Source organism: Enhydra lutris, unplaced genomic scaffold (genome assembly GCF_002288905.1).
Source record: "Enhydra lutris kenyoni isolate GAN:26980312 unplaced genomic scaffold, ASM228890v2 scaffoldscaffold88, whole genome shotgun sequence".
NCBI classification, from domain to species: domain Eukaryota; kingdom Metazoa; phylum Chordata; class Mammalia; order Carnivora; family Mustelidae; genus Enhydra; species Enhydra lutris.
In genome coordinates, this window is record NW_019154172.1 from 3,649,913 (window position 1) to 3,668,150 (window position 18,238).

Here is an 18,238-nt window from a genome sequence, read left to right on the forward strand (position 1 = left end):
GTGCCCCACAATCCCACTGGCAGCCACTGCGCTTACTATAATTTTTATTTACACTTCTTTGGCTGTTTTATTCTTGGACGCCTGCAGATGTTTGTGCCGGTCTCTTTCATACTGTTCTCTGTTTCTCCCTCCCTGTTCTTCTACATAATAAAACAACTTCCATTTCTCAGGTCCAACTCTGCCTCTTCACAGATTTCCTAGCAGTCCCTTCGTCTCATCCATATTTGTTTCTTTTGCTCCTTTTCACATTCCTCTTTTCCCTTGATCTCTTTCCCGCTTATCCCCCTACGCTCCCCTGTCCCTTTATCTTTCTGGTTCCCCCCACAGCAACCAGCAGTTCGGCTTGCTCCTTGTTGGAAGGAGTAAGTGGGTTCTCACAGGTCTCTGTGGCGCAACTGGTTAGCGCATTTGGCTGTTGACCGAAAGGTTGGTGGTTTGAGCCCACCCAGGGACATGGTGCTTGCTCTTGGGAAGTCTTTGTTCTGTGGCATTCTCTCTCTCAAAATGAAGGAGGTCTATCTTATGACCATTCTGTCCTGTGCAGATCCTTTATGGGATCCTTTATGGGAAGATCATCCCAGATTCTCGGAAGAGCTATTTAAAGCATATGTGGGAAAGCAAGAACAACCAGTGTTGTTCTCTGCCTCACTTTCCATACCCTGTGTACTAGTGTTTATTTAACCTTCTATGTATTAAGAGTTAGTTGCACAAGTAGTCAGGGCCAGAGTCCCCAACAAGAAAATATGGAGTCAGGACAGCTAAAATAAGACAGCACTAACATCCTGTTTTGCAGTTTAGATAGGACCACCCTAACATTCTGTTTTGCAGCCCTTGCAGAAATTAATTCTGCAAAGTGTTCTGAGATAAGACAATTAACTACAAAGCATTTGTCGATATCACAGGCAAGGGGAGGTTAAGACATCAGCAAAAAAAGACCATCAGCAGAGGGGTGCCTGGGTGGCTCAGTTGGTTAAGCGACTACCTTCAGCTCAGGTCATGATCCTGGATTCCCGGGATTGAGTCCCGCAACGGGCTCCCAGCTCCACGGGGAGTCTGCTTCTCCCTCTGACCTTCTCCTCGCTCATGCTCTCTCTCACTGTCTCTCTCTTCTCTCAAATAAATAAATAAAATGTTTAAAAAAGAAAAAAAAAAAGACCATCAGCGAGACATTAACCTAATAGGTAGGCAGATGCCTGACCAGAGCCCTGACTGGCACGACTCAGCACATCCTGCTTGCTTAAGATATTATGCAGAAGAGCTCATGAAAACCCCTAAACTTAGAAACACCAAAGGCAACCCACTTGGGCCCCCCTCCTCCCTCTCCAGGAGCTTTATACTCTTACTCAAGAAATTGCGCTTTGTTGCCCACTGCTCTTTGCTCTACCTCTTCATTCTTAGAAGTAGTGTGAGCAAGACCTGTGGGCACTAAAGAAAAAGAAATCCTGAAACAATATTTTCCCCCATTTTTAGTTCTTTCATGCGTAGCTTAGAACAGATTTGTGCTACTCTTAATATTTATCCCCTTTTTGTCTACTACACTGCTGTAACCGGAACTTACTTTTATACCCGCCGTGAGACTTGAATCCATTATAATTAGCAGTATTTAGTCTTTGTGTTAGGGATCCCTGACATTGTTGGTCTCATTTCCACCATATCGTATATTTAAAAAAATATTTTCCTTTTGTTTTTCACTAGACTGATTTACATAGATAAAAATTGCTGTTTTCCTATAGCGTTTAAAAAATTCCATTCCTGGAGTGCCTGGGTGGCTCAGTGGGTTAAGCCTCTGCCTTCAGCTAAGGTCATGATCTCAGGGTCCTGGGGTTGAGCCTGGCATCGGCCTCTCTGCTCAGCAGGGAGCCTGCTCCCCTCACCCCCGCATGCTTCTCTGCCTACTTGTGATCTCTCTCTCTGTCGATTAAATAAATAAAATCTTTTTTTAAAAATTCCATCCCGGGGCGCCTGGGTGGCTCAGTGGGTTAAGGCCTCTGCCTTCTGCTGGGGTCATGATCCCAGGGTCCTGGGATGGAGCCCCGCATGGGGCTCTCTGCTCAGCAGGGAGCCTGCTTCCTCCTCTCTCTCTCTGCCTGCCTCTCTGCCTACTTGTAATCTCTGTCTGTCAAATAAATAAATAAAATCTTTTAAAAAAATTCCATCCCCCTGATTAGTTAATATACATATTTTTTAGATCCCGGGTACATGATTAAGTATTATGTTCCTTACTTCGGGAAACATTAACATAGATGCCCTAACAAGGTTCTTTCATACTTGTCTTTCAGTTATTTTCTGTTTATCCACACCCATTCCCTTTTCCACCTCCAGAATTTTACACTCTCTGGGGTTCACCATGTCTTTTTATTCCAGTATCTCTTTGTATATGTAAATAAGGTAATGTCTTTGAAAAATATATATAGCGGTTCTTGGCTGTTATTATTTTAACTGTGGTAAAATACAAAAATATATACCTTTAATTGGTATGCATACGGAATATTGATTCCATAAATCCTTGGCTTGAGATCCAGATACGGATTTAGATTTATTTACTTTGGCTTTATCATGGAAATTAACCTGTTTTGCAATTTTGCTCCAGAGTGAGGGAAGCTCAACAGTATCCTTTAGGAAATACTTGAGATACATAATCGTTTTCCGATGTCGGCCAATGGAGAAGATTCGCGGGTAGAAGGTAACAAAGGGAATTTTAAGGGATTGCCTGATATAAAATCTAACCCGAAGTGGGCACTGTTGCTTGCTTCCGGAGGGAACCCCGTCACTTTCTGGCCTGTTCAACCTGCTTCGGAGAAGAGAATGGGTACTGGCTCATAGATAGTGGGCTAGCTGGGTAGTAATGGCACTTTCTCTCAAGGTTCCTGAGAATCACAGAGCTGGGCAGTAATGGCACTTTCTTTCAAAGTTCCTGAGAATCACAGGTGCAGCTATTGCTTCCCAATGTCCCTGTCTTTTTTCCTAACGTTACCTAACGGAGGATTAACTTTGAGGGGGGAAAAAATGTTGTTTCCGCCCGGTTTCGAACCGGGGACCTTTCGCGTGTGAGGCGAACGTGATAACCACTACACTACGGAAACGAAACACGCGGCGGAAATCATGCCGGAGCCTGAACAGCTTCCATCCTACCCCTACTGTTGTGCCCACCACCTTCTTTCCTAAGTGCAAAAAGCCCCTGAAAGCCCTCGCGACCCTCCAGGCAAAGGGACCGCAGCCCCGCTGCGGCGCCGGTTTGGGATCCCGCGTCTTCCCCCAGGAAGCGAAGACCCGGGGGCCGCCGTCATTCTGGCTTCGGGATCCGCATCAAACGCAGGGCTTCCAGATCCAGAACGACGCGCCCCGGTGCCGAAGGCGCCCCGCCGACTCTCCAGCTCCGGGAGGGGGCGGGTCACGTGCGTCCGAGCCCCAGGCGCCCCCTCCGCCCGGCCGGGGGTCACCCGCCCTCCCGGGCTGTCGGTGGCCCCTTTTCGCTGCGGGGCGGTCGGTGCTCTCGGCTCGTGGCCGCTGCTCGGTGCTAGGAACCGGCGGACGAGCTCTGCCCGGCCTCCCGCCAGCCCGGCCGCGCCTGCCCTGCGCGCTCTGCCCTCGCGGGCCCTTTCTCTCTGCGCTTCTCCGCGGTCCTCTGGATTACGATTACGATTACGATTACGATTCCCGCTGCTGTCACTTACTCTAGTCAACTAACTTAAATCCAATATTTTAACCACACTTTCATCTTTTAGCCTATTCCCTAGTAGAAGCTGACGTCCCTAGGGCATTTGTCTGTTTGAAGATGTCCAACATAGGCCAAACCGTGTTTTCTGCTTTATATTAAATTCATTTGAAGATCAGGCTGCCAGGCGGAACATAGACCAGAGAGCTTTCAGATTTGCCTGAAGGTGGAGGAGCCTGGGATGCCCCCTGCAGATTTTATGATCACAAGATTTCTCCCTCATTGGTCTTTTGATTCTTTGTTAGGGGCAGCTTTATTTCAACTTTTACAACACCCAAAACATCTTTTTACTTGCCTTTTTAGTTTTCCTGCTCAGAGGAAAACTCGAACAGGTTTTGGAATGTAAGTTTTATTAGCAAAGAGGTTAAGGCCAGTTTTCAGAAAAAGGTAATGTCTGAAAAGTTTTCAGGTTTGTCTCAGTTAAACAGCAAAAATGCAACTGAGTAATTAAAGATCTAATGGGTTTATTAGACACCAGGCCGAGGTGGTTGCCCTTTTTCAACTCTGGCTCAAACTGGAGACCAGGGCAGGAATGAGCCGTATCACTCTCATCAGCTACTGTGGGGCACGGTGGAGGGCATCTTTCCAGAAGAGGCGGACTTCAGGGTAGCTTTAGATCAGGAAATTCCATGATATTTCCCCCCTTTCTTTCTCTCCTTGATCTATCTCCCTCTTTCACTGCCCAGTCAGAAGAGAAGATCCATCATTCTCTTCTATTTCTTCTCTTCTATTTTCTATTTTCTGTTGCTTCTATTGTTCTGCTCTTCTATTCTGTTCTTCTGTTCTTCTATTGTTCTGTTGTTCTATTTTCTATTTTCTATTTTCATTCTCTTCTATTTGTAGGACACTTTGGGGTCCCTATTGGACAAAACAAAGGGAGCAGTTGCCTTTCCTTTACAGGAGTGTGAAGGGCTGCCGTCACTGGGGAAACCACGAACTCACTTCGAGTGCACCTGAGCCTCTCAGGATCCTGCCAAACTTCACCAAAGCACCACGCAGCAGGCTGAACAGGAGAGTATGGGGTTCCTGACTCTGCTAGAGGAGAGGAGGCACAAATAAGGAGGCACCAATAAGAGGCTGAAGTTGAGGGCTGAGCCAAAGAAAAGGTGCGAAGATAAGCCAACCCCACTGGTGAGATTAACAAAAGGCAAGCTGAGGGGAAAGGCAAACTGCCATTCCACAAACTCCTTCCCCTCCCACCCAAGGTGCAATAAAGTGTGACATTCCTCAAGCACTAACGACTGCCCAAGAACAAAGAAAAAAACAAATGGTAATGGTCAACTGATAAAGATCACTGTCATGCAGGACATGAAACTCTATCAGTTTGTTATTGTCTTCGTGATTTACAAGAAAAACTCGATCTTAAAAATAGCCAGACCTCCAGGAACCTATAGACTCAACTTCCTGGGGCCCTAAAGTCACCTTTCCCTCCACAGGACTAAAAAAAAAAACATGAACAACAACAAAACAAAACCTTATATTATCAGTCGTTTCTCAGTTATAATGCAACTTTTTCTTCCCCCGAGTCCTATGCCTCTGCTTTAATAAAACCCCTTTTTTGCACTGAAAACATCTCAACAATTCTTTCTTTACTGTTCACTCTCAGACCCAAACATCAACTCACATTACCCAACCATCCTGAGACTAAGTGTCTAGAACCTAAGACCTTGAGCGAGCCAAGAATCACTTGTTTAAATTGATCTCTCCACTTTTATCAAGAGAGTTGTTCACTCTAATTCAGAGATCAAGAAAGAGGCGGATAGTACAGACCAACACCCATACTTGCCTGACAGGAAAACACGAATTCCTGACTAATTAGATGTGAGGGTTGAGCAAAACACTGGAGTCAAAAAGAACTCTTAAATTTTTTTGTTCAGAGCACTGGAAGGACGGGAACAAAGGATTCCAAATGAGAAGGAAACACTGTAAGGTACAAAATATGTTAGGGAGAATACAGGGAGTTCTGTTCAGGACCTTGAAAGAGATCTCCATCCATCCTGTCTCCATTCCTGCATGTGTCTGAATCCTGTTGTTTTTGATCCCTGGGTCTAAGTGCTCAGCTTCACCTCACCTGGAAGCCTCCCCTCCTGCATCCTCCCAGCAATCAGATGGTTTCCTCCTGGTTGCAGTGAAAAGGCGCATCTCCAGGTCTGTAGCCTAGAGGTGGAAATTCCCTCTGTGACTTGTATACCTGGCTGCCTAGGCGGTGTGCCTCTTGGGGGACAGAGCACCTGGTGAATCCCCTGTGGGCTTGCCTCTTGGAGAAAATTTGGAGGGTAGGATCTTTAGGCCATCCCTGGAGGGGCAGGCAAGACAGGGAAGGATGAGACGAAGAAACCAGCTAGAGCACCATTCCAATGGAGTTCTCATCAGACGGCTGGAGAGAAGACCTAGAGGTCAATTCCCTGGTGGTCTAGTGGTTAGGATTCAAGGCTTTCACCACTGCGGACCAGACTCTATTTCTGGCTAGGGAATGTGCTTTCTTGTAAAGTCTCAGTACCCAGGAGCAATATCCTTTGTGTACAGAGCAGTTTGGCGGTGTACCATAATGTAGTAGATGCAGAAGAATCTGGTCTCCCTGCAATTTGGGAAGCCCTAAAATGGATGAAGGAAGAAAAATGATGGCGATCTACTCTAGTCCCTTCCCAAAAGTGCTGAGGTTGGCCCAGCTCCTCACCCTCTGGAGGGGTCAATCCCCTTACCTGTATGCCCTATTTATCTTCCTCCACACATCCTGGTTTTAGTCATATCTCCTTTTTCACACTTGGGGCAGGAGTGACTTTAGAGACCCATTAAGCAGCATCTGTCAAAGCTTAGACAGTCATGCAGAGATTCAAGTCCAATTTGCTAAGCTGCCATTACTGAAACAATGAGGTAAGCTTCTGGTCATGGCTGCTCACTTTTTTTTCAAGAGTACTCCTCCAGATAACAACTATAAACTGAGGATAAAATACGTTTCTAAAATATTATCTCAAAGTGCTGGGGAGACTGAACAAAGCAGGCAGACACAAGACAGAACTGCATATAGTGAGTTTTCTATTTTACAAGGTTTTGGCTGAGAACACACCTTGGTCTGCCCTATTCGGGTCAGCTAAATTCCAGTACAAAACCAAACTGTCTTACTGGATTAAAGGAGCAGAGGACAATGTTTGGGCAAGCATGGCAGTTGAAAAACCAAGAGGTGGAAAGGAATCTCAGAAAGGAAAAGGAAAGTTGCCTATAAAATTCTGCCCAAGTTTCTGGCTAACTCCTGCATAATGCATGCTGGGCAGCCTCCAAGTAGTTCAGTTAAAGCTAAAGTGACAACTGAGATTTCACCTGTCATCCATTACAAGGGAGAGAATTTGCAGTTTGATATCAACCAGGCCTGCTTTTATAAAAATTCGGTGCTTTTGTAATACACAGCAATCCAGAATCTCTATGTGTACCATTCACTGTATCCACAATACAATCTAAAATACTGACATATTACTCTGATATTACTTTACCCATGCTCAAGATAAGACAATCATGGGAGACTGACCAAATGTTGAAACTAGGAGGCAAGAAATACTAAGCCACAACTATAACTATTTCAAGAATGTGAAGGAAAATATAACCATAACAAAAAGAAAAAATTATTTGAAATAGAAGTAGAAAATGAAAGACCAAATGTAAATTTTGAAATTGGAAAGCAAAATTCTCAAAAAACAACCACTGATGGATTTAACTGCCACTCAAAAAACAACCACTGATGGATTTAACTGCATATTAGAAATGACAAAAATGCAATGAATTTCAAGAGAGAGTGCCGCTTCCTGTTGGCGAACGGGAAAAGAATTAGGCACAAATAAGTCAGCTGCAAGAAACTGGGAGCAGAGGACAAGTCGAAAAGACTGCTGCCACAAGAAACTCCACAGTCTCACTTTTATTAGATAGAAACAATAGCCAACAGAAGGACTCATGAAGATCAAATATTAGTCACATGTCTTGTGGACAAGGAAGAAGGAGGATAAAGTTTATAGTTAAACAAGCACATTCAAAGGACTCATCTAACTAACAACGGGCGCTTCTGGGAAGAGAAAGGAGCGATAACGGAAAAGGGAAGCAGGCGGTTTTCGTTCCACCCTGAGCTGACCGGGCGTTCCCGGGTGCTCGGCTTCCCTGAAGCAGGCGGCGTTCCGCCCTGGGCGGGCCGGGCGTTCCCGGCTGCCCGGCTTCTGTGAAGGGGCGGCCTTCCGCCCTGAGCAAGCCGGGCCTCCCCAGCTGCCCAGCTTCACGGTCACGTATCGTCCTTCTCCCCAAAGACCTGTAGCCAGTGTATGTTTTTCTTAAGGCCTTATCTAAATGTGCTTGGTAATTATTGAAAAATAAATAAACAGAACCTTAGCAACCTATAGGGCGATATCAAAAGTTCTAACGGATTTGGAGTTCGAGAACAGGAACGGGAGAATGAGGCAGGAAAAGAAACTGCTATCTCCATTTGTTGAGAAATATGTATTTACGACGAGGACCTCACCCCTGGCTCGGCTCCTTCCCTTCCTCGCCAGGTCTCCTGCAGGCACCTGCTGCACACGCCCAACACGCAGTTTACACGCAAGGAGAACCACAGAAGCTGAGCCGACCAGCCCGCTTCCAGCTGTGACTGTCACCGTCTGCAGAGCGCCTCAGGAGCGGCGAGAGCAAGAGCGTGGCTCGGCCTGAACCAGTGCGAGACTTCGCCTTCGCGCTTGGCTGCGGAAGTTTGGACAAGTCGGCTTACTCTCGCGGTAGAGCCGCTCGGGCCCTCGTGTGAGATGGAGATACGATCAGAACAAGGATGCTCCGAGGGCAAAAAGCGCGCGCGGGTAAGAGAGCCTGCTGTGGCGAGCGGGCGGAGCGGGGTGCTCAGCGCTGAGTCGGAGAAGCAACCCCGCGGACCGCCATTACTTCCCTTTCTTCACCCGGAGCTTGGGGACTCGCTGCGGAGCCGCTTCTGCATCCGTCCTTTGCAACACACCAAGGACCCAGAGATAAACACAATTCCTGAGGGAAGGGGCCCGTTGCCAAAACGGGACGGGACCAAGCCATGGGGGGAGGGGGGAAGCGCCGGGTCCCAGCCGCCGCGTCACCAGGGCACCCCGTGCCACTTAGTTTTCTCGCAGCCTGCGACCCGTTGTAGCTCCGTTAGAATTGCGCACCCAGAAGCTTCGACTACTCACCTACCCTTGGGGCTGCCGCCCTTCCTTCCGAGGAAGATCCAGAAGACTGTTCCTTTCCAGCTTTCCTCAAAACGAAGCCCTCAGGCGACGCACTGAGCACTGGGAGAAGCCAAAGGCGCGCGGCGGGTCCAGCCAGGTCCGCAAGTCCCGGCGCGCCAGTCGCTCTGCCCCGGTCCAGTTGCCCCTCAGAGCCGCCCTGGTGACGCGTCTTCGCAAGGCGGCCGCGTGCAGACGGGAGGTCGCCGCCAGGGCGCGGAAGGGGAGGCTCCCGGCGTGACACCCCGGGGTCCGCGACATCGCCCGCTGGAACCGCTTTCATGGAAGGCTTGGCGTCCCGGAACTCGGTTCCGGATCTACCCCCTACACCCTACAACCTGCTGCCCCTGCAGTTCTCCCGCCGTAGTTCGTGCGATCTCCATCCTTCCGTGTGCCCAGGCCAAAATCTGAGTTCTCCCTGACACCAGTTTTCCTCAGCTTCCATATCCGGTAATCAGTGTTGTCTAGTAAATAAAGTGTGGACATTGATCTACACCAGGGGTTCTCAACCTCGCCCAACTGATACTGGTTGGGTAATTATTTGTTGGGGAGGGATTTCCCGTGCATTGTGTGCTATTTGGGTGCACTGTGGGCTGGGGCTTCCCAGATGTCTGTGTACTAAATGCCAGTAGAAGCCAAACACACCCTCAAGTCGTGATAATAAAAATGTTTTCAGACATTGCCAAATGTCCTAGTGGGAAAGGGGGTGGGATGGGCCAGAATCCCTGATGTGCGTTCTCACTCCCTGAAGCTGGACTAAAGACTCTCTTCATAAATGTGGGAAACTGATTCAACTCATGGCCCTTACCTCATTCAGAGGTTAAGATTGGAGTCTTTGGTCTCTGTATCCTCGGGTTGTGCTATACCATTGCTCTCTTTCTTTGGGTTTATCCTACAGTCAGCCTCATTCAAGCCTGTCCCGGAAGGCCAGGCTGGGGTTTGGGTGGACTCAGTAAGGCTCTTCTTGACCTTTTTGGAACCTCCCACTTCATTCAGTTTGTCCTGCAGAGAGGATTTAGAGATCGTATTTTCTTCTTTACCAGAAAACCCAGGCAGCAAGTGAGCTGTGCATTCAGGACCCAGACCTTAACTGTGAGTAATCTCTTAGAGTTTGTGCTATCCACATCCATTTGGTCCCACACGCAGCGAGTTATGTCGTGGGTCACTTCTGGTCATTGAAAATCAACCAGATTGGGAAAGACACATAGAAGAAACCAGCTGCCTACCTCAGACATGTCCACAAGGGACCGCAAAAGGACAAAGAAAGGCAGTGAATCCCTCCTGTTAGGTAAGCAAGAGATAGTTCAAAGAGAAGGGAAGAAGTCCCGTGAGATTTCAGGATCTAAAGTTACCATAAGTCAGCCTCATCTGACCCTTGTCTTCCCATGGCTGGTTAAAGTGAGTTGAGTCTCCTTACTCAAGTAAGGGAAACAAACAAACTTGGCCAGGCTACCAGTGAGCAGGCAGTCTTTAACCTTGCCTTGAACTTCCTTAGCCAGAATTTCTGTGGATTCCAAGGGTACAACTGGAGGTCATTTGCCCTTATTTAAAGAAGAAAGGAGGCGCCTGACTGGCTCAGTTGGAGCAACGTGGGACTCTTGATCTCAGGGTAGTGAGTTCAAGCTCCACATTGGGCGTAGAGCATACCTAAAAAAATAAAAATATACATTCTAAAAAAACATACAACACATCAAGTTCAACTATACCACATTTACAAAGATGGAAAATAATTATATTATTAGCAAATAAGCAATGTCATAAAAGGGACTTTAAATATCTGTTGTTTAATTTTTATTTATTCCTAAGTATGCTCCATGCCCAACATGGGGCTTGAACTCACAACCCTGAGTTTAAGAGTCACATGCTCTACCAGCTGAGTCAGGCAGGCATTCCAACTATCTGCCCTGGTGCTCCAACTATCTGTTGTTTACACTGAAGTTTTTTTTCCCCCTAGATATGCCATCCAGTCTCTTCCCTTTTCCAAACTCTGACATTCACTGCCAAATCCTAACATTAGTGTTCAGGTTCCAAACTATTCTTCCCACTTTGGTCCTCTGCCTCTCTCCTGTCTCTTTCATATGCAGAGAAAAGTCAAGTCTACCTTAATCTTCAATTTGCAACATTAGATCTTACAATCAGGTTAGCAAATAAGGGATCTTCCATAGAAATCTATTTTCCTAGAAAGAAAAATTATAAATAACACGAGGCTTTATTTCACAATTGGAAATGTTCCAGAAGTAAGGAAAGGAAACATTTCCTAAGATCAAAGTCCAGAAACATGATCGAAATTTTTTTTTGTTGCTCAGGAAAAATCCACACTCCACTGAGTGTTGCAGACTTTCTGCCTCTTCCTCAGCCTGCAGACAACAGGAGATTTCTCTTTCCTAAAGGGTACAATAGAGAACCTTGGACCACAGGGGTCAACCAATAACTAGGTGGGGATGTGTCCTACACTGAAATGAGAGGGATGAAAATGACAGCATGTCTTAATCTATAAAATTGTTAACATAGTTTTTCATTTTTCAAAATTGAGCTGTTGAAAAGAAGAGGAAGAGCAATACCTGCTTTAAGACTCACTGGGGTGCCTGGGACACTCAGTTGAGCATCCGACTCTTGGTTTTGCTTCAGGTCATGATCTCGGGGGTCATGGGATGGAGCCCCTTGGCAGTGGGCTCCGTGCTCAGCAGGAAGTCTGCTTGAGATTTTCTCCCTCTCCCTCTGCCCCTCCACCCCTGCCCTCTCTCTCTAAAACAAATCTTTTCTTTAAAAAGATTTATTATAAGCTACAGCAGGCAAGGCAATGTACTAGTGACAACAGGATACACCAATAAGTAGGCTGAATACCCCTAAAACTAACCTCTGTTTGGTCAACTGGTTTTCAGTAAAAACCAGTTCAAAGAGGTTCAATACATGGTGTTAGAACTACTAGTGTCCATTTTGATAGAGAATGGAGATAAATCTGTGTAGGCCTATGGCTACAGGAGTTTGGATTTTATTTAAAATGCACTAAGTTCATCTTCATTTCTCCTAAAAAAAACAAAACAGTATTTTACATTTCTCAATCAGAAAAACAGCTATGAGGGCACTATTTCATCAGTGGCAATTACAATCTCCTGGAGAGGAAGCATTTTGGAGTTGTTTCTGCACATGCTCATACATGGGGCATGTTCAAGTTTCCCAAACACTTGGCTCTAGGAGTGTTTATACTGTGGGTCTTCCTTCCCTTCTGACCACATTGTGCTCTAGAGTCCACAGTAAATCCCTGGCGGCAAAGGAGTCACAGTCAGTGCTGGGATTAAAAGCAAACCAAAAAACCAGTCAGTACTGTAAGGGCCTATTTAGCCAGAGCGGCTCCCTCGTGAACCTGCCTGCCCCCCTTCAGGGAACTTACTTAAAAACAACTCCCGGGGGAACCTGGGTGGCTCAGTGGGTTAAAGCCTCTGCCTTCGGCTCAGGTCATGATCCCAGGGTCCTGGGATCGAGCCCCACATCGGGCTCTCTGCTCTGCAGGGGGCCTGCTTTCTCCTCTCTCTCTCTCTCTCTGCCTGCCTCTCTGCCTACTTGTGATCTAGTCTGTCAAATAAATAAATAAATAAAAATCTTTAAAAAAAAAAAAAAAACAACTCCCGGAGGGGCACCTGGGTGGCTCAGTGGGTTAGGGCCTCTGCCTTTGGCTCAGGTCATGATCCCGGGGTCCTGGGATCGAGCCCGCATTGGGTTCTCTGCTCAGCGGGGAGCCTGCTTCCTCCTTTCTCTGCCTGCCTCTCTGCCTACTTGTGATCTCTGTCTGTCAAATAAATAAATAAAATCTTAAAAAAAAAAAAAAAAACCTCCCGGAAACCAGTCCCAGGTAACAAAGCCCAAATACAAGGGTGGGTCAGGCCACGTGGAAGTATCCAATCGGTGGGGGCGCATACTGTCTCCCTAGCTACCAAGGAGTATGGGCCCCGCCCTTTGGGGGGCCCTTTGGGCGCCAATTCTGACCAAGGTGATAGGCTAGTTCAAATATCTACTATAGGGTAAATTATAATTCAATTGGTCACTTATGTGTGACCTAGCAGGACTGTGCAACTTTCTCTGTGTTACAATCTCATTGGTCACCTGTGCATGGCCAGGCCCAACCACATGGCCTTTGCCCTTAAAAGCTAGTCTGTAAAGAAGAGAGGGGTCGCCTCTTTGCAAGAGACAGCCCTGGCTAGTTTGATTCTCCATGCTTGGTGTGAAATAAAGCTTCGCTTGACCTTCACTTTGTATCAGTCTCACTCCTTTGACCATGGACCCAACATTGGGGGCTTGTCCGCGATCAAACGACGAGAACTGAGCCAGCATCAGAATTTCTGGGAAAAGCCTCCAGAGGTAAGATCTCCAGATTTTATTCTGTGAGATCCGGTCTGTCTGTCTGGTTGCGGAGCTCCAGGGTATGGCCCACCGGGGAGAAGCTGGATGCAGCCATGCTCCCCAGGGTTGGAGTGGATGCGGGGATGCCCCATCCCTCTTCCGGTAGATCGTCTAGGGGTTCGAGTGCCCCTAGGCAGTCAGAGGACTGAGAAAATCCCCACCAGCTGCTGGGTCTGGTTGTCTTTGTCTTGTCTTTTTGTTGCCTGTTGTGTTGCTCGTCCCTAGGGGACCGAGAAAATCCCCACTGGCGAGAGTCTCTAGGGAGCCGAGAAAACCCCCACCAGCAGCAGGCTCTGGGTGAGGACCGCTGGGTCTGCGGTTGTTTTTGTCCTGTCTTTTTGTTGTCTGTTGTGTTGTTTGTTGTGTTTGAAGAATTGGGGCAAGCAGAGAGTAAGAGGACTCCGACTTTCATCTCTCTGTTCCTCCTAATAGATGTGGGGCTTCTCCCTTATTCATTTCTTGTGTTAATGGCTGGCTATAACTGGAGCCAACTGTGGTTAGTCTAACTCGAGACAGAGACTTTAAGGAATATTTCCAAGCAGCTGCCGAAACTCCCTTTGTTTCGGGGAAGTTCCTTGCCCACTCTGGCCCGGTGGGGACTGACTAGCCCCTCCCCCTTGCTGGTGGGAAAGCATGGCGTCTGCTCCTCTCTTGGAGCTGGTGAGCTCTAGAACTGGGAACCCTTTTTCTGCCTTCTGGTGGCACTTTGTTCTGTTCTTCACTGTTGGGAAACAAAAAGAGCGCCTCCTGGACCTAACACCCCCCACTCCGGATCTTCCCACCCGGGTCTCAGGTAAATATTCAAAGCGGAGTGGGCCCAGATGGAACGTAAATCAGTATTTGAACTAAGTTAAGTTTGTTGGGTTAGTTAGGATGAACATATCTTTTGAGTTAACAGTAGTAAATGTGAAACTTCAGAGTATTTACTTAAGGTCAAATAAACTCGTGTTATTTGTTAAAATCTGTTAACAAAGAGATGACTAAACTGATGGTTAATTGTCTGTCTCAAAGTTTTAATGGGTAATTGTTTTTTTTTTAAGATTTTATTTATTTATTTGACAGAGAGATCACAGTAGACAGTGGCAGGCAAAGAGAGAGCGAGAGGGAAGCAGGCTCCCCGCTGAGCAGAGAGCCCGATGCGGGACTCGATCCCAGGATCCTGAGATCATGACCTGAGCCGAAGGCAGCGGCTTAACCCACTGAGCCACCCAGGCGTCCCTAATGGGTAATTGTTAAAGTAGCTTTCAAAGTCTTTGGTAACTTGAAACTTTAAACCAAGTGTGATAAAATGCTAGAGCGTTGGTTGCTGGAACTAGGTTTGTGCTTTTGAAATCTGTTGGTAAACATGTTTTGTGCTTAACTGATTCCTAAGTTTGCCTTCTAAGAATTCTGTTGTAACAGTTCACAATTGGTTTATATTTAGTCTTCACTAGAGGTTAAGGTATTTCTAAGAGTACAAAATTCTGTTAAGTGTAAGACTGATGGAAATAAGGGAAGCAACTCTGTATGTAGAAAAGTAGGAGTTATGTAAAAAAGATAAGGAATGGGAATACATTTTGTTAAAAGTAAGAAAAGGTAATTTTGTCCTAAATGAAATGGTTGTTTGGAAGAAAGTGACTTGGGACAAAACCTGAATGTAAAGGAAAGTTACAGGTTTGTGAAGGAAAATCTTCAGGAGAAAAAAATTTAGGTATGGTCAGGACGGACTAAGAAAAAAAGAGAGAAAAAGACCAGGTGCCTGATCCTGTTTGAATAAGAAAGAAAGAAAAACAGCCCCAAGGTGATTTAGCACCCTCCTGAGGTGCATCTATATATATTATATTTCCACATGAAAGGGCCATTTGGCCTTGAGAGACTGTGAAAACACCCCATTACCATCCCCCATTGTACCACTGGTGTGGGACAGGAGCGGGGCCTTGAAGGGCAAACGGAGCACCTGCCCTAGGGTTTAGGTGTGCCCCACTGATTTCAGCGGACCCAAGCCTGGGCTCTCCTGGACAGCCGAGGCTCACCTCCGCCCTGCTGGACCAACCATAGGAGGGCAGGGACAACTGACTGGATCCGCCCATTGAGCCAGGAAAGCCCCAGGGCCACTGTCTGAGCCAGACCCATTCATAAAGAATGGAAGGGGAGACTGATCACCTCCCATTAGCCAGGGATACCCGGGCGGGGGAGGGGGGTGTCCAACCTGTTTAAATTTGAAGAGTGCCTGACTGTGTGAATCTGTCTGTATGGCTCCACTGCTTCAGCTATGGAGTCTAAGTGGGCTGCACCCTGAGTCTCGCAGGGCATGATATGGCATACCAGTCACCTACTCCACAGAGTAGCCTCGTCCGGGTCTTACACGGACAGACCTTAGCTAAGACGCTCCTAAGTTCCTGCGAGGGACGCAAGCAGGACAACATCTGAAAGATTCCCCCTCCTTTTTGTCTGCGACATCATTCACAATGGGAAGGAAACCCAGTAAACCCACTATCTTAAGACTGCATGCTTAAGAATAAAAAGGAAAGACACTGGTATAAAAAAGCTGGTTTTCTCTCTGTTTAAAAGGGCAAAGTTTTCTTAGGTTAATTGATCTGTTAAAAAATGTAAGTGGTTTTCTCTTTGCCTGCGCAGAGTTGTAAATGAGGTCTCTTTGACTCATAAGGCTTTTTTTTCCTTGATATGCTAAGTTACTCAGGGAGTACTGCTAAACCAATGATAAACCTTGGGTTACATTGGGTAAATGCTGTAACTACTCTAGAGGTTCTATACATTTCCTAAAGTTTTAATGTTTTGATAAGGGTCATCACTTGGTATGTAACCATATCTATTCTGAGTTTTTGTCATTTGTAATTGTTTTAGTTCTCTTGTAAGATGAATTCCGCCCTGAAGAAAATTCATATGGAAGACTTTCAGGACAAATACAGGTCTTTGATATGTTAAAATCCTGGAACTGAAATGGGTAAGAATTTCCAGAAGTAAAAGCTGCATTCGGACTAAACCAGAATTAGCAACATGGGACTAGATGAACGGAAAGATTGTAATGTTGTGTCTCTTAATGTTTTAAACAATTATTGGTTCTGTAATGTTTGCTCCTCCAGACTAGGGAAAGTTTTTCTTAAGTTACCTGTAACTTACAGAGATGTAAAAGTACTCATTTGTAAACAAATCAAGGCATTCAACTCTTTCTGTCTGAACCCTCTGAAACTCAAGGTCTCAGCAAGCATTCTTTCTTCCATGGCAATCAGTTATTTGCATAAGTTCAATAAGAATCTGTTCTCCTTGTAACAGGACACCATTGGAAACACTGGTTATTTTACCAAGGCTCTGACTGGAATGTCATATTTGAAAAGACTCAGAAATGACCAGACAGCTTAAAGGAACTAAGGTTGACTTTATAAACCTGGAGCCGTAAAGCCCTTTGGAACTGTTGGCCTGATACCTTGCTTACAGAGTTCCCAGCAGCCTCACCAAGTGAGTAAAGGATGTCCTTCCTGGCAGGTTCAGGAACCTCAGGAAGAGTAATTCGCCCAAATCTGACAGGTACTGCAGGCATGTCTGATGGCAAGTACGTGGCTTGGCTTCTGGCCCGGAGAGGCTACTAAAAGTTCAACCTAGAGATTCCTTATAAGAAATTCCAGCAAAGCAAATTCTAAAAGATCAATATGATCACTTAACTGTTCTTGCTGAGCCTATGTAAATAATTAGGCCAAGTTTGTTAAAACTGGACTTGTTTTTCAAATGAATTAGTTCTGATTTGGCTATCTCTGGAAATGAGGGTTATTTTAGAGAGAAAAATTATGTTTTAATAACATACCTTTATGGGTGTTAAATTCTGGATTTGATTGTTTTTAAATGCTTGTTTACCTAAGCTAGACAACTTGAGGTAAACTTCAGAGAAGTTGCACGATAGCTCGTTTAGATGACCTTGCTTCTGCCAGTCAGTCAGCCCCAAATATAAAGAGGAAACTTCAGAAAATTAAAGGATTTTAAGGAAAGAATCTTACTGAGTTAGTGGGAATAGCAGAAATAGCCGCTGAGGACTATGGGTCATGCTTGCGGGGGACGGGGGACGAGAGCTCTCTTACAGACTCTGCAGGGCAAAGGGTATCAGGTGTCAGCAATGAAAACACAGCTCTGTCAGAGCCACGCCACTTACTTAGTCTTTGATCTCTACGAGGGAGTTCCTTGGGACGGTGGGCTACTGTAGGCTGTGGATACCGCGGTTCACAGAGATGGCCTGACCTCTCTACGAACTAAGGGAGGACTCAACTATGATGGAGTGGACAGCTGAGGCAAAAAGAACATTTCGGGAATTACAGACAGCCTTACTGAGTACCCCAGCATTGGCCATCCCAGACGTTACCAAGCCCTTCCACTTGTATGTGGATGAAAAGGCAGGGGTGGCCGAAGGAGTTTTGACTCAGACTCTGGGGCCTTGGCAAAGGCCAGTAGCCTATCTTAGCAAGAAACTAGATCCAGTAGTGGCTGGGTTCCCTGTTGCCTCCGCATAATTGCTGCACAGCCCTCCTGGTCAAGGATGCAAGTATATTTACAGAAATGGACTAAATTAGACTATGAAGGGGATTGGGCTAAGACTAAAACAGGAAAGTTAATTCTTCCTCAAAGATCTGTTAGTTTTTGTGGATACTTTTTCAGGCTGGGTAGAGGCTTTTTCTGCCAAACATGAGATGGCAGGAGTGGTAGCCAAAAGTTACTAGAGGTTTGGGTTATCTCTTGTGATCAGATCAGACAACAGCCCTGCATTTGTGAGTTCAGTCTCACAGGCATTGGCCAAGGCCATGGGCACTAATTGGAAACTACATTGTGCCTACAGGCCCCAGAGCTCCAGGCAAGGAGGGAGAATGAACTGGACTCTTCTGTTTTTTGTTTTTTGTTTTTTTAATTTTTATTTATTTATTTGACA

General features: G+C 46.2%; 2 non-coding genes across 2 annotated transcripts; one reads left to right on the forward strand and one right to left on the reverse strand.

Moving 5' to 3' along the window:
* The first annotated feature begins 380 nt into the window (after window positions 1-380).
* Window positions 381-454, forward strand: TRNAN-GUU. The gene has a single exon. It is a non-coding gene; the product is annotated as a tRNA-Asn (tRNA).
* A 2,556-nt stretch (window positions 455-3,010) lies between these two features.
* TRNAV-CAC lies at window positions 3,011-3,083 on the reverse strand. Its single transcript has one exon. It is a non-coding gene; the product is annotated as a tRNA-Val (tRNA).
* Window positions 3,084-18,238: the final 15,155 nt, after the last annotated feature.